The sequence below is a fragment of the Aquarana catesbeiana genome, linkage group LG01, assembly GCF_042186555.1.
Source record: "Aquarana catesbeiana isolate 2022-GZ linkage group LG01, ASM4218655v1, whole genome shotgun sequence".
NCBI lineage: Eukaryota > Metazoa > Chordata > Amphibia > Anura > Ranidae > Aquarana > Aquarana catesbeiana.
In genome coordinates this window covers 959,128,131-959,143,140 of record NC_133324.1, presented here as the reverse complement: position 1 = coordinate 959,143,140, position 15,010 = coordinate 959,128,131, and positions in this window count along the sequence as shown.

The following is a 15,010-nucleotide window of genomic DNA, read 5'->3' as shown; positions in this document are numbered from 1 at the left end:
GCACATAATACTCCTGTTTGGGAATCTACACTTTTAGGCGTTTTTTATTATCGCATATGCGTGCGCATTTTCACATATACGCATTCGGGCAACTTCACGCTAACTGATTCTCATGTTCTTGTGTTGTACAGTATGCAAATGAGCATCTTGGCACCCTTTCTTTGCATTTGCTTATCCTTGTGGTGTGGTAAACTATCTGCAGCAGTTTCCAGCGTTTTGTTTTCCTTGAATATAGAACCCTTGGATAATTTTCATGATTGAAAGTATCCTGCTGCTCCTGTCGAGGAAGAGAAAACAGCAGAGGCATTTTGAAGAAAATTGAAGACGACGTCGTCGTTACTGGGCACATCCGTTGATGTCACAATATATCTGACACAGGGATTTTTTGCTGCTCAGTATGGAGACATTCATACTTTTCCAGAGAGGTTTTTCAACTTCACAACAATGTTTATCCCCACATTTGATGCACTGTTGCAGATTCTGACACGGATGGATACCAACATGAGGAGCAGTGTGTCCCCTGAAGAGCGACTACTTGTCACACTCAGGTATGTTGTGATCTATGTGAAAATTATATATATATAAAATCACAAAAGTGAGTACACCCCTCACATTTTTGTAAATATTTTATCCTATCTTTTCATGTGACAACACTGAAGAAATGACACTTTGGTACAATGTAAAGTAGTGAGTGTACAGCTTGTATAACAGTGTAAATTTGCTGTCCCCTCAAAATAACTCAACACACAGCCATTAACGTCTAAACCGCTGGCAACAAAAGTGAGTACACCCCTAAGTGAAAATGTCCAAATTGGGCCCAAAGTGTCAAAATTTTGTGTGGCCACCATTATTTTCCAGCACTGCCTTAACCCTCTTGGGCATGGAGTTCACCAGAGCTTCACAGGTTGTCACTGGAGTCCTCTTCCACTCCTCCATGACAACATCACAGAGCTGGTGGATGTTAGAGACCGTGCGCTCCTCCACCTTTTGTTTGAGGATGCCCCACAAATTCTCAGTAAGGTTTAGGTCTGGAGTCATGCTTGACCAGTCCATCACCTTTACCGTCAGCTTCTTTAGCAAGCTCTTGGAGGTGTGTTTGGGGTCGTTATGTTGGAATACTGCCCTGCGGCCCAGTCTCCAAAGGGAGGGGATCATGCTCGGCTTAAGTATGTCACAGTACATGTTGGCATTCATGGTTCCCTCAATGAACTGTAGCTCCCCAGTGCCGGCAGCACTCATGCAGCCCCAGACCATGACACTCCCACCACCATGCTTGACAGTAGGCAAGACACACTTGTCTTTGTACTCCTCACCTGGTTGTCGCCACACACGCTTGACACCATCTGAACCAAATAAGTTTATCTTGGTCTCAATCAGACCACAGGACATGGTTCCGGTAATCCATGTCCTTAGTCAGCTTGTCTTCAGCAAACTGAAGAGGAGGTAGTGTGTCTGTTGTTTAGGTGAGCACCAGCAACAACAGTTAGTATAAAAATATATAAATTTATTGAAAAATATCAAATAAAAACAACACAGCCATAATACACATTGTAACCGTGATTTGAGGCTTGATATATGAAATCAGATACGTGGGTATGCAGGAATAGCCAACATGTTTCGCATAACGCTTCATCGGGGCACTGCATACATTAATAATTTAATCTGGGTGACATAAGACATGTCATTAGTATAATAACAGACATACAATTGTCAATTCAAAAAACAAGGAATTATTTGATTGCATCACATTTTATATAGCGACGATATAAGTTACATATGCTCACCTGGTCTGTAAAAATGAACCACTAGATCTCAACAATGCACAGACATTCACCCATCATGATACCACTACTGGGGCTGATTCCCAATGGAAGTCAGATCCAAGCAGGATTGCCACTAGGGAAATTGGACCGTGTGTGATTGCCGGGATTGAGATAGTATGACAATCTAGAAATAAATGATGCAGATAATAATGAATAATAAGGGTAGGAATACCAAGATTGATAGTCAGCATGTTGCTGGCATGCGTCTGGACGCAACGGGGAGATACCATATTAAGATATACGATAAGTATACTAAGATTTGATGGGTAATTGTACACATTATTTTAATATCTTAAGTTTATTTATATTTATTATTATTATTTAAATTAATACAGCTTGCAAATTGAGGGTTGGGAGAAGGGGTAAAGTAATTTGTATAGTATGTCTAAAACAATATATATATATATATATATATATATATATATATATATATATATATATGTGACCTCCCAGCCTACAAATAGATAACAAGTGAATGAAGCCGAATGGCTTTAAAAGTAAGTTCTAACCTAATAAGTTGGATGATATAGATTGAGATACATCCGTAGATGGTGGTAAGGCAACGGTGTGTAGCGCACTATCTTATGTCTACACGATCCCACTGGAAGTGAAGGGTCAGCAGTGACCCCTGACATCACTTCCGGTCCGGGCGTCCCTGGAAATGCGCATCAGCCTCAAGATGGGGAATAGGTGCGCCGGCGCCATCAGTCACACGCTCGTAGCGCGGACAAGATGTGAGGGCGGAACAATAGAACTCCGCCCTCAACTAATATTATACAGGACGCAAATATACACTCTCGTCAACTATGCCTCCTTAGTTTGGATATTCATAAAGCGTTCAACAGCGTTAGCTGGACCTACCTCAACTTTCTTTTGCCTAAATATGGCATCTTAGACAAATCCCTGGATTTAATGCATTATATCATTCACCTCAGACCAGAATCAGAATCCCTGGGCATAACTCTGATTTCTTTCCCCTCGGTAGGGGTACTAGACAGGGCTGTCCCCTATCCCCACTTTTATTTGCCCTAGCAATTGAACCATTAGCTCACAAGATCAGAAATAACATCGATAAAAAAAGGGATATAAAAATTCCAAACTCAGTTTATACGCCGACGATGCTCTTATATTTCTTACGGATCCTCTTACCTCCATCCCATCTCTTCTTAAAGAACTCAAAATCTTCCATGACATTTCAGGCCTTAAAATTAACACCAATAAATATTCTGCTCTAACAATTAATTACACCCAAAATATTCGAACCTTATCAAATAATTTTCCATTCATATGGTGTCCCCAATCATTTAAATATCTTGGAGTTACAATCACCTCAACACACAACCTATTATATAAAACCAATTATGTCCCTCTATTTCCCAGTTCACCTCCCTTTTAAAATCCTGGTCCTCTTTCCATATATCTTTCCTGTGTAGAATATGTGCCATTAAAATGACGATTCTCCCTAAACTCCTATATTATTTCCACGCCCTTCCTATAAATGTCTCAAAAACTAAATTGACTTCCCTTCAAAGAGACATCAACAAATTTTATATGGGCGGAAAACCCCCAGATGCAGCTATGCCCTTATGCATAGATCCCAATCCACAGGCGGCCTGGGTCTCCCTAACATTTGGCTCTATTTTCTTGCAGCCAGATTAACACAACTAACCCAATGGTTCACCTCTACCCAGGAGACTCCATGGAAACAATTTGAAACCATCTCCATATCCCCACTACATCTACAGGGTATACTATGGTCCAACACCACTTCCTATAGTAAACTTTCCAAACACAACATTATCATTGCTCAATTTTACCAACTATGGATTAGGAACAAAGATACATTCAAACTCTCCTCGGACACTCCTCCCTTAGCCTCTTTCTTGGGAGACCCTAGATTTGCATATGCCTATAACAGCAGCCACTCCTTTTCTCCTTGGATCAATGAAAACTTAACCACACTTAGACACTTACAGTCAAAATGAGAATGTATTCCATTTTCCACATTACAAGCTACCTATGATCTCCCTTCCTCAGAGCACCACCACTACCATCTAATTAAAACCTTTTACGCTGAGTATTTCTCACTCTCTCAGCAAATCCCTCTAACACAACCTTTGAACAAATCTGCATCTCCTCATCCAGATATAGAGGCCTCATCTCAAGATTATATAGTTACCTAAATAACTTTGGTGTACCTATAAATCTGTTATGATGCTTCATTGGGAATTGGACCTGGATAGCTCATTCAGTATTGATGAGTGGCTCTCCGTGTCGGACAACCTCAGTAAAAGTAACAAAGCCATCTCATTTAGAGAAACCCCAATAAAAATATTCTCCAGATGGTACCTAACCCCCTCAAAACTTCACACCTACTACCCGTCGATCTCTCCAAATTGTTTTAGAGGATGCTCGGAACCAGGTACACTTTTGCACACATTTTGGAGTTGCAATCACCTTAATCAAATTTGGCACAAAGCCATAGATATAATAGAAAATTCCTCCAAACAAAAAATTACTCCCACCCCCCCAGATATGTTTATTATACGCAAATATACCAAACATTCCATCTCCTTGCCTGAGATTATTTCACTCATTGTACAGTTCAATCCACTGGAAGATAGCCTACAACTGGAAAACCAAATATTTACCTTGGCAACAAGTAATTACCAGAATGGAATTGCCTAAACTCTCAGAATGGATATACCACACTCTTAATGATACAACTCATATTCACAAAGGGAAATGGGCTTATTGGAATCCAATCTAACCTATACCTATATCATTACTACCCCTCATTTCTATAACTTTTTTTACTCGAGATATATCACACAACACATACCTTTGAAATTTATCCCTAAGTTCTTGCCACTCTGTAACTTGAAGTCATAATCCTGTATAAAAATACATTATTGTATTAATGTTATATACTCTCATTAACTATACTCATTGTATGTTTACTTGAATTTTCAAATAAAACTTTTGTAAACAAGAAGAACTCCGCCCTCATTTTACAGGGACACACAAATCTCCCCACCAATGGCAGACTACCCCAGGGTGTGTGACGGGCGAGCGCTGAAATGGAGCAAAGATGTCATTCATTAATGCAGACCACAAGTATTAAAATGAACAGGAGCGATCTCAAATGTAAAAACATTCATGGCCTATGAAATAAAGGGAACGAGAGTGTGTACCAAACAGTGATAACATAGAAGTGCACCTCAATTTATAATGGTCATGTCAGCATAGGGTATATCATCCCAAATACGGACATGAATACCAGCGATGTGCACATACTGATGATGCTAGATACAAAGCAAAACAAATCCCCCCCCCCCCCCCCCAAAAAAAATCCACACAGATAAATTTATAAAACATATTTTAGAGGAAGGGTTTAAATGATAATGCCATGTTTAACACTGGTGGGTAGGTGGCTCTCTGATTTAAAAATCCACCTTGCCTCTTTTTGAAGGATTTTTTTGTCAAACTGCTCCCCTTTCAAGCTCTGGAATGACTTCCAATGCACAGAATGAGATGTATAATGGGTTGTAACTGTGGTTGAGCCCCACATTTTTACATATACGGGTATTTAATAGTCCTGCATCTAGGTAATACAGGCGGTCTTGTATACGCTTGGCAAAGGGACGTTTAGTCTTGCCGATGTAAAATGCACCACACCAACACATGGCTAGATAAACAATCCTCCTGGTGCGACAATCGGCATACCCCTTAAGTTTGTAAAATCCACCTCTAGGTAGAGGGCATCCTACACCTTCCCTGATCCATGGGCATTGGTCACATTGGCCACATTTGTAAGTCCCACTTCCTCCCCCGTCGCTCCAATAATGGGAGAGGCAGGAGGAAGGTGACTGTGCACCAAACTGTCCCTAATGGATCGGGATCTCCTATACACAATTTGTGGTGTGCTGGCCACATATTTAGAAATGATGGGATCATCAGAGAGAGAGAGTGACAATTATTGTTAATCAATTTGCAAAAAATGTCCTGATGGGCGGTAAAGGTGGTGATGAACTTAGTGGTAGGGTTAGTGTCCCGGGCCTTAGACTTGAAAATGAGTGATTCTCGTGTATTTAGTTTAGCCCTCTGATAAGCTTTTTTGCGGACTTTTTTAACTGTACCCCCTAGTTTGTAATTGTAGATATTGGGCCTTGGCCTCAAGCTCACAATCCTCGTCCCTTGCACATTGGCTAAATGGTATGCTACGTACAGGGGAGTGAGGATGTGAGCGTGAGTAATGCAAAATCGTGTTCCCAGCTGTCTCTTCTGTATAGGCTACTGTAAATTGTACCATCATGATTAAGAAAAAGGCGTAGGTCCAGGAAGGGAATACTACTAGTGTCTGATTTTAATTGTGAACTTAACTAAATTAAATTCATTCTGAGAGAGGAATGCCATAAATTCAGAGAGTTTAATTGAAAAAGTGCTCAATGTCACAGAATACGCACTAGATTATCCCACATCCCGAGTAGCAAGACATTGAAAGGATTGAGTTTCCTCTAGGTGGGATATTTGGAAAGGGATAAATAGCGCAATGAGGTATGAGAGTAGTGTAAAAAGTATATAAGATTTTATTAAGAAACATAGGTTTAAAATAGTGAGCACATATATACACTACACATATCAAAAAATCATAAATGGATACTGGACAAGACTAATCATATAATCACATTACAAAAAGGACAGCTAATGAATCGCAAAAATCTGTTGTGTTGAAGGTGGGCACAACAGAGAATACCCAACGCATTTCGAAAATGCTATTTCTTCATCAGGGGTGTATGCGATTTTATCGCAGAACCTACAAACGTCTGCAATTTAAATAAAATAAACACAAATTAGATACGTAATATTGGTTATACACAAACTAATCGGTACGTGTGTGATCACATCGTACCTTGCGTTTTAGTTTGTTTAGACACTGACCGTATGAACTATGTACAACACCTGGCAAAAATGATGGAATCACCAGTCCCTGAGGATGTTCCTTCAGTTGTTTATTGTTGTAGAAAAAAAGCAGATCACAGACATGGCCAAAAACTAAAGGCATTTCAAATGGCAACTTTCTGGCTTTAAGAAACACTAAAAGAAATCAAGAAAAATAATTGTGGTGGCCAGTAACAGTTAGATTTATAGAACAAGCACAGGGAATAAATTATGGAATCACTCAATTCTGAGGAAAAAATTATGGAATCACCCTGTAAATTTTCATTACAAACACTAACACCTGCATCAGATTAAATCTGCTTGTTAGTATGTAGGTAAAGAGGGTAAATCATCACACAGTGTTGCACAAGATGTTGGTTGTTCACAGTCGGCTGTGTCTAAAACATGGACCAAATACAAACAACATGGGAAGGTGGTTAAAGGCAAGCATACTGGTAGACCAAGGAAGACATCAAAGCGTCAAGACAGAAAACTTAAAGCAATATGCCTTGAAAACAGAAAATGTACAACAAAACAAATGAGGAACAAATGGAAGGAAACAAGTCAACATCTGTGACCGAACTGTAAGAAACCGCCTAAAGGAAATGGGATTTACATACAGAAAAGCTAAAAGAAAGCCATCTCTAACACCTAAACACAAAAAAACAAGGTTACAATGGGCTAAGGAAAGGCAATCGTGGACTGTGGATGATTGGATGAAAGTCATATTCAGTGATGAATCTCGAATCTGCATTGGGCAAGGTGATGATGCTGGAACTTTTGTTTGGTGCCGTTCCAATGAGATTTATGCAGACGACTGTCTGAAGAAAACATGCAAATTTCCACAGTCAATTATGTAATGGGGCTGCATGTCAGGTAAAGGCACTGGGGAGACGGCTGTCATTAAATCTTCAATAAATGCACAGGTTTACAGTGAAATTTTGGACACTTTTCTTATCCCATCTATTGAAAGGATGTTTGGGGGATGATGAAATCATTTATCAAGATGATAATGCATCTTGCCATAGAGCAAAAACTGTGAAAAAAATTCCTTGAAGAAAGACACATAAGGTCAATGTCATGGCCTGCAAACAGTCCGGATCTCAATCCAATTGAAAATCTGTGGTGGAAGTTAAAGAAAATGGTCCATGACAAGGCTCCAACCTGCAAAGATGATTTGGCAACAGCAATCAGAGAAGGCTGGAGCCAGATTGATGAAGAGTTCTGTTTATCACTCATTAAGCCCCGGTTCACACAGGGGCGGCACGACTTGCAGGTCGCCTCATCGACTGCCACGGCGACTTACAAAACGACTTCTGTATAGAAGTCTATGCAAGTCGCCCCAAGTCACCCCCAAAGTAGTACAGGAACCTTTTTCTAAGTCGGAGCGACTTGCTTTGCTCGGTTCCATTGTACAGAACGGGAGGCGACTTGTCAGGCGGCTAGGTCGCCTGACAAGTCGCCCCTGTGTGAACCGGCACTAAATCAATGCCTCAGAGACTGCAAGCAGTTATAAAAGCCAGAGGTGGTGCAACGAAGTACTAGTGATGTGTTGGAGTGTTATTTTGTTTGTTTTTCATGATTCCATAATTTTTTCCTTTTTTCCCTGTGCTTGTTCTATAAATCTAACGGTTACTGGCCACCACAATTATTTTTCTTGATTTCTTTTAGTGTTTCTTAAAGCCAGAAAGTTTCCATTTGAAATGCCTTTAGTTTTTGGCCATGTCTGTGATCTGCTTTTTTTCTACAACAATAAACAACTGAAGGAACATCCTCAGGGACTGGTGATTCCATAATTTTTGCCAGGTGTTGTAGTTCTAGAATAGATTTCCTGTCCAGATTTTGACATTTAAAAGCAGTTATATATTGCAGCTGTCAGCCTGTGGGGCCCCTGGCCCGACGGGGTGAGTAAATGCACCAACGCCGGTGGATGGGTCCAATGGTGGCAAGAGGGGAAACATGGACAGAGTCCCACACAAAGGACAAACCAGGCTGGCCCTCCGAAATATATCCCTTACTTTAATAATGTAGCTTCCTCCGCCCACATGCATCTAGTGGATGTGAGTGGTGGACATGACGTGACCCTGGATGTGATGTGATGTGACGTGGACGTGACAGAGGCCCACAACGCAGTTTAGATGGGAGGATCAGCAAGACAGGGTGACCTAACCGTGCACCTCCCATGTGTGGGGCGCCGCCTGTGTCAGCAAGGCACAGGATGGCCCCCATGTGGTGAGTGGGGAGGACCCACGACCCCACGCCAGACAGGCCCTACTGGCCATACCAGGAACTGCAAATCGCACAGGACAGTGCAAGACACCTAGCCATCTGTGCACAAAGTGTTGTGCGTGATTGGAAAAACAGGATGGTATAAAGAACAGATTAAAGAGGTTAAAATACATTCAATGTATCAACAATTGGATAAATTGCAAGTTAGGAATGATGACCAATAAAAAGTACATACGAGAAGGCAATTAGTAATGGCACAGCAGATCCCAAGGAAGAGCAGGATTCACCTCATTCTATTGGGCTGCATGATTTTTTGGTAAAGAGTATTTACATATATTGCAAAACTCTGTATCATCAGGGGCGATGAGCCCAAAGTGGTTGTAATATAAGTAGTTTGTAACTATGAGAGAACACATACTCATTGGCAACAGGGAGAAAAGGGGGGTGTGGTTTGTAGGTGAAAAATCCATCTCTGTTCAAATTTGTAAGAGGGTTTTATTCCAGTCTCCCCTTCGTATTCCCGGATGTACGCGATCCAGGATAAGGAAAGAGAATTTAGGGCAGATACCCTCATGTACCATGTCTGCCAAGTGGAAGGTTGGGATTGCATGTTCTCATGGATGTGATATGTCTATATGCTATACGCCAGAATTCCTGGATGGTTTTTCCCACGTAGAAACACATGCATTCACATATTAGGAGGTAAACTACGCCTGGTGTTTGGCAGTTTGCGTAGTGTCTAGGTTTAAATAATTCGCCATTAGGTAATTTGATGTTCTTAGAGGTATTCAGAAACTGCCAATATTTGCAGCAACCACATGTGAAAGTCCCTTTGTTTTTGCAGGGGTCCCGTTTCCCATCTCCTCTGAACTCACTACACACCAGCTGGTCTCGTAGGGAACCAGCCCATCTGAAGGTGAATGTTAGAGTGTCTGGTACAAATGGACCAATTAGGGGGTCCATGGTTAGGATGTGCCAGTATTTATTGACCACCCGTCTGATGGTTTGATGTTGATTCGAAAATCTGGTAATGATGGAAATGGGGTTTTGCTTCTTCTTTTTGGAGGATGGGTTGTAAAGAAGGTCGTCGCAGGTTCTGGTACATGCTCGTTGGAACGCTTTTTTGAGACACGTGCTAGAGTAACCCGTGCCTGTAGTCGTGTTCTGAGTATGCTAGCCTCTTTTTTGAAAACCTCATCGTCCGTACAGTTCCTCCTGGTCCGCAGGTACTGACTGTACGGCATTGAGGAGATCAAAGGTTGGGGATGGAAACTGCTGGCGTGCAGGATTGAGTTGCCAGCCGAGCGTTTCCTATATAGGCTGGTGGTTAGGCATCCATTGATGTCTTTGTGTATTGTTACATCCAAAAATGTGATAGATTCCTGGTCCCATGTCATAGTAAATGACAGGTTGAAATTGTTGGTGTTAAGTTTTTCAAGGAAAGCTGGTAATTGGTCCGTGGGTCCATTCCACACAAGGAGGACATCGTCAATGTAGCGATACCAAATGACAACGTTCTCCATGTGGGGGGGCAAGGGATTCTGATTGGTTGATCATGCAGGTACAGGTTGGCGTAAGATGGGGCACAAGAGGGTCCCCATCACGACACCCTGCACCTGGAGATAGTGGGAACCATTGAAGGTGAAATAATTGTGGAAAAGGATAAACTCCAAGGCACTCACGAGGAAGTCGTTGGTCTTCTTTTTATATCTGCTATTTTGAGCAATAATATGTTGTCTGCATGAAATGCCCTTATCGTGTGGAATTGAGCTGTACAAAGCCTCCACACCTATTGCCACAAGCACAGATGTGGAGGGGATGCACAGCCCATTGATGTTTTGTAATAGATGCATAGTATCCCGAATATAGCTCAGGATGCTGAGGACATGAGGGCGTAGATATCCATTTAGGAACTTGCTTAGCTTCTCTGTTTGGGAGCCATTCCCTGATATAATAGGTCTCCCAGATGGGTGTGTCATGCTTTTGTACAGCTTAGGCAGAGCGTAAAACGTTGGTGTACGTGGAAGTTGTGTGCTTACAAAGTCCCTTTCTGCTTTGTTGAGAATGTTCTCAGTGTGTGTTTGTTCCACCAGGTTGTAGAATTCCTTTTGGAATTTCTCAATTTTTGTGGCCAGGATTTTACAGTACCATTTTGTTATTAAGTGTATATTTACACATTTCCATGTACATCTCGTTGTCCATCACCACGATGTTGCCCCCCTTGTCAGAGGGTTTGATGGTCTCTGAATGATCTAAGGGCTTCACGTTCAGATTTAGATAAGTTGTCATGTTTTGATTTAGGTGAGTTGTTCTTACAGATCTCACTAGTTGTTAACTTCACAAATGCCAGGACATTTGAATTGGTACTTAAGGTTGGAAACTTGTCTGATTTCTTTTTCAAGGTACATGGCGTGGGAGCCGGAGGTTCTGATTGGTCGAATCGACCGAGCAGATGCTCAAGGTCTATGCGCTCAATCAGTTCCGGTGTGTCATTTTCCTCCAGGAGTTCAATTAGTGTATCCAATGCCTCAAGTTCATATGGTTCAAAATCAGGTTTTATCGGTATTTCTTTAGTATAGATTTGTTTAAGAATATATTTTCTGGCAAAGAGTTGTAACTCTTTGATCACCTCAAATTTGTCAATATCTTTATTGGGGCGGAAGCTCAACCTTTGCGCCAAAACCTGTGTTTCCAGGTTTGATAAGGTATATGAGGATAGATTAACCACATTTAAAATTTGTATTGATGGGTCGGTAACTAGAAGATGTTTAGAGCTCACCTGATCCTTATTTCATAAAGATTCGGTATTCATGTTCGGTCTGGTAGTACGATCATCCAGAGAGGCATTTAGCGGTAATGCCTTGGTACCTGATGGTTAAATTCTGGGAAGTAAGGTATTAGAGTCAGATTGAAACATGAGAGGGGAGGGGCAGTAGTGGTGAGATTCCCTGACATCCTATCGATGTCAATATGTGATGTGGGTGGTATTGCTGGTTAGGTAATACGTTTTTTATGGGATTTTTCTTGGGAGCCACTGCCCTGTGAGTTTCTTTTAGATTTTATAGATTTTTTTAAAATTAGATGGCCTTCTAGAGGAAAAGGAGGATGCTGACAATGCGTCTGACAGGCCCGGATCAGAAACCTCCCTGTGGGCCTTCGTTGGTCACGTCCGGCTCGGCCATCTCAGAGTTAGACCCCATTCACATCTGAGCGTTTAGAAAAAATCTATTATTCTCTATGGAGATGGTTCACATCTCCACTACAAAACGCCTGAAGCTCAAACAAGTTCTGGAACCTTTTTTTTAGGCAGATTTGGGCGTTTTCCTGGTTTTTACATTGGTGAACTTTTACCCTGCACAAAATCGCTGCAAATCGCGGTAAAAAATGCCGTAAAATTGCGAGATTTTCTGCCTGAATGCAGCCTTAGCGTCGCGCAGGACAGTAGCACTATGCCCCCCTTTTCCTGTTTTTAAAGTGGATGCAACAATATTTGATTATATAACGGAAAAAACTGCTCTAAAATGAGATCAGAGCCAAATAAATGCAAACATATTTCATGAGTCCATCTCAGAGGGAGATCAGAATATGACATGTATCTTCATCCCAAGCAAAGGTGACATCACACTTAAAATCCACCGCAGAAGATAGTGTTATAGTTAGGACAGTCCTTCACCTATAAAACCGCCGCCTCTTACCAGCTGTTTTGATCTCTGGTTCACGAGATCACATGCGCCTTTTGGCTTATAACCCAGCCACAGTCTCAGGATGAAGCGATATACCATCAGCTCTCTTCCTCTCAAAACCTTCTCTATTAGCCCACAGACAGCATCTCAAATGGCAGCCACCAGACACATAGAAGAGAAGAGGGCTCCCATAGTGTAAAAACGTAATATACCTTTATTCATTAAAAGAAATGCACTTATACACATCCAAATGTATATGGCATCAGATAATATTCGAGCCGGCCGGCTCTCTCAAAACGAACGCCCGTAGATTCCGGGACTGCTTGTTGTGTTCAGGTGGCATCAGCACGCCGCTCTCCCTACGCCATTTCGTCAAACCTGGCGTCGTCCAGGGGCATGGGCGGCGTGCTGATCCACCACCTTATATGCTTAGTATTACAGGAAGAGAACGCCCAGTCCTGAGGTCTGAGCAGTCATGATGCGGATGCCGCTATATTAAAAAAGAGCAAACGCCAGTAAATTGACAGGGGAAAGCCGCTGTTATTAGATAACTTCCCTTAAGTAGGAGTATGCTCTAATTTCTAACTAATTATTTATAAAATGTGAGAAATTCATCAAAACCAGATTATCTACACCATACTTTATGTTGTTAAAAAACCGGTATTAATTACATTAAGTCTATAAACCAGAATGGTGACATCTAGTGGTCAGACTCAATATGGTATGGCATCTGACATCTTTATATTATTAGTCATACCATCAGATTATCTGAGGTTAAAATTGAAAAACAAAAAAAAAAATTAATTTGTTTTCCCCAAACATGGGATACAAAATCCGTTGACATGCTTGTGCTAAAAGGAAAGAAAAAAAGGAAAAAGAAAAAAGGGGAAAAAAGAAAAAATCAAAACTATATGAACTTAACTATCTTGGGCCTATTAAACCATTAGGGAAAATGTAATTGAGTTCAATATAAGAACTACTCATAACAATCCAATAGGCCTAGAATGGAATATGACCATACAAGCATCATATGACTTATGCAATATATGGATCATTCTTCAATAATTACAAAGCACTCTTAAAATAACTTTAAAAAAAAAAAAAAACTTTTAGCAAGAGAGGGCCCTCCCTTAATTGTAAAACATAAAATCAAGCGTAAGTGAAAAGAACCCCCTCACACCTACCCCCACGGTGCTACAAGGAGCTCAGGACTAGTTCACATATATTTGACCTTAACTATTATCAATAAAGGCATTAACATCTGTGTCTATGTTAAGGCCATACGGGGTATAGCAGCGCACCCTATGGATCCACGCCATCTCCATCTTGGATAGCTCCCTAACTAAAGATCCACCCCTCCAGTGGGCATTATACTTATCTATAGCTAGAAAGATTGTATTTGCCGGATTGCGATTATGAACCATATCGTAATGTTTAGAAACTGAATGAAATTTGAAACCTGTTTTAATGTTAGTGATGTGCTCCCCTAAACGGACCTGCATAGCGCGTTTGGTTCTGCCTATGTATTGGAGCCCGCATGGACATTGTAGCAAATATACAACTCCAGTGGAGCTACATGTGATGAACGGTTCTATTTTGTGCTCCCTAGATGTACTGGTTGAGATAAATGATAGTGTCTTTTTGGTTTTGATCAAATTGTACAGATTTGGCATCTACGGCATTGGTGGTAGCCTGAGAGGTTTTGAAAGAAAGATAATCTTTTCTCAGGAGGGTCCACTACATTGGGAGCAATAATGCTCCTCAACGAGGGGGCCCCCCTAAAAATCACCTGAGGTTTGTCAGGCAAAAAAGTATTAATCCATCATTAGCCAACAAATGCCAATGTTTGCTTATAATCTTTTTGATTTGGTGATGTTGAGTAGAATAAGCAGTGATGAAGGTAATGGACCATCTCTCTTTTTCTTAGGGCCCATATCCAAAAATTCTGATCTATCACGTTTGGCCACTTCCTCTATGATGGTCTCCAGAGGGTCTCTTTGATAACCCTTCTCTAAAAACCTCTTTTTAAGGACATTCGCCTGAGTTCTATACTCCTCCACATCTGAGCAGTTGGGTCTCATCCTGACGAACTGGCTCATGGGTACTGACTTGAGCCAGCTGTCCTTATGACAGCTGTCAAGAGGTATGAATACATTTCGGTCTGTCTGTTTAAAGTGAGTGATCGTTTTGAAAGAATCTGTTCCTTTGTAGATGGTCAAGTCCAAGAAATTGATTTTTTCCTGACTCGCTTCATGGACAAACCTGATAGCCCTCTCGTTATTATTTACGAGAGAGAAAAATTCATCCAACTCCGGCAAAGATCCTTCCCAGAGG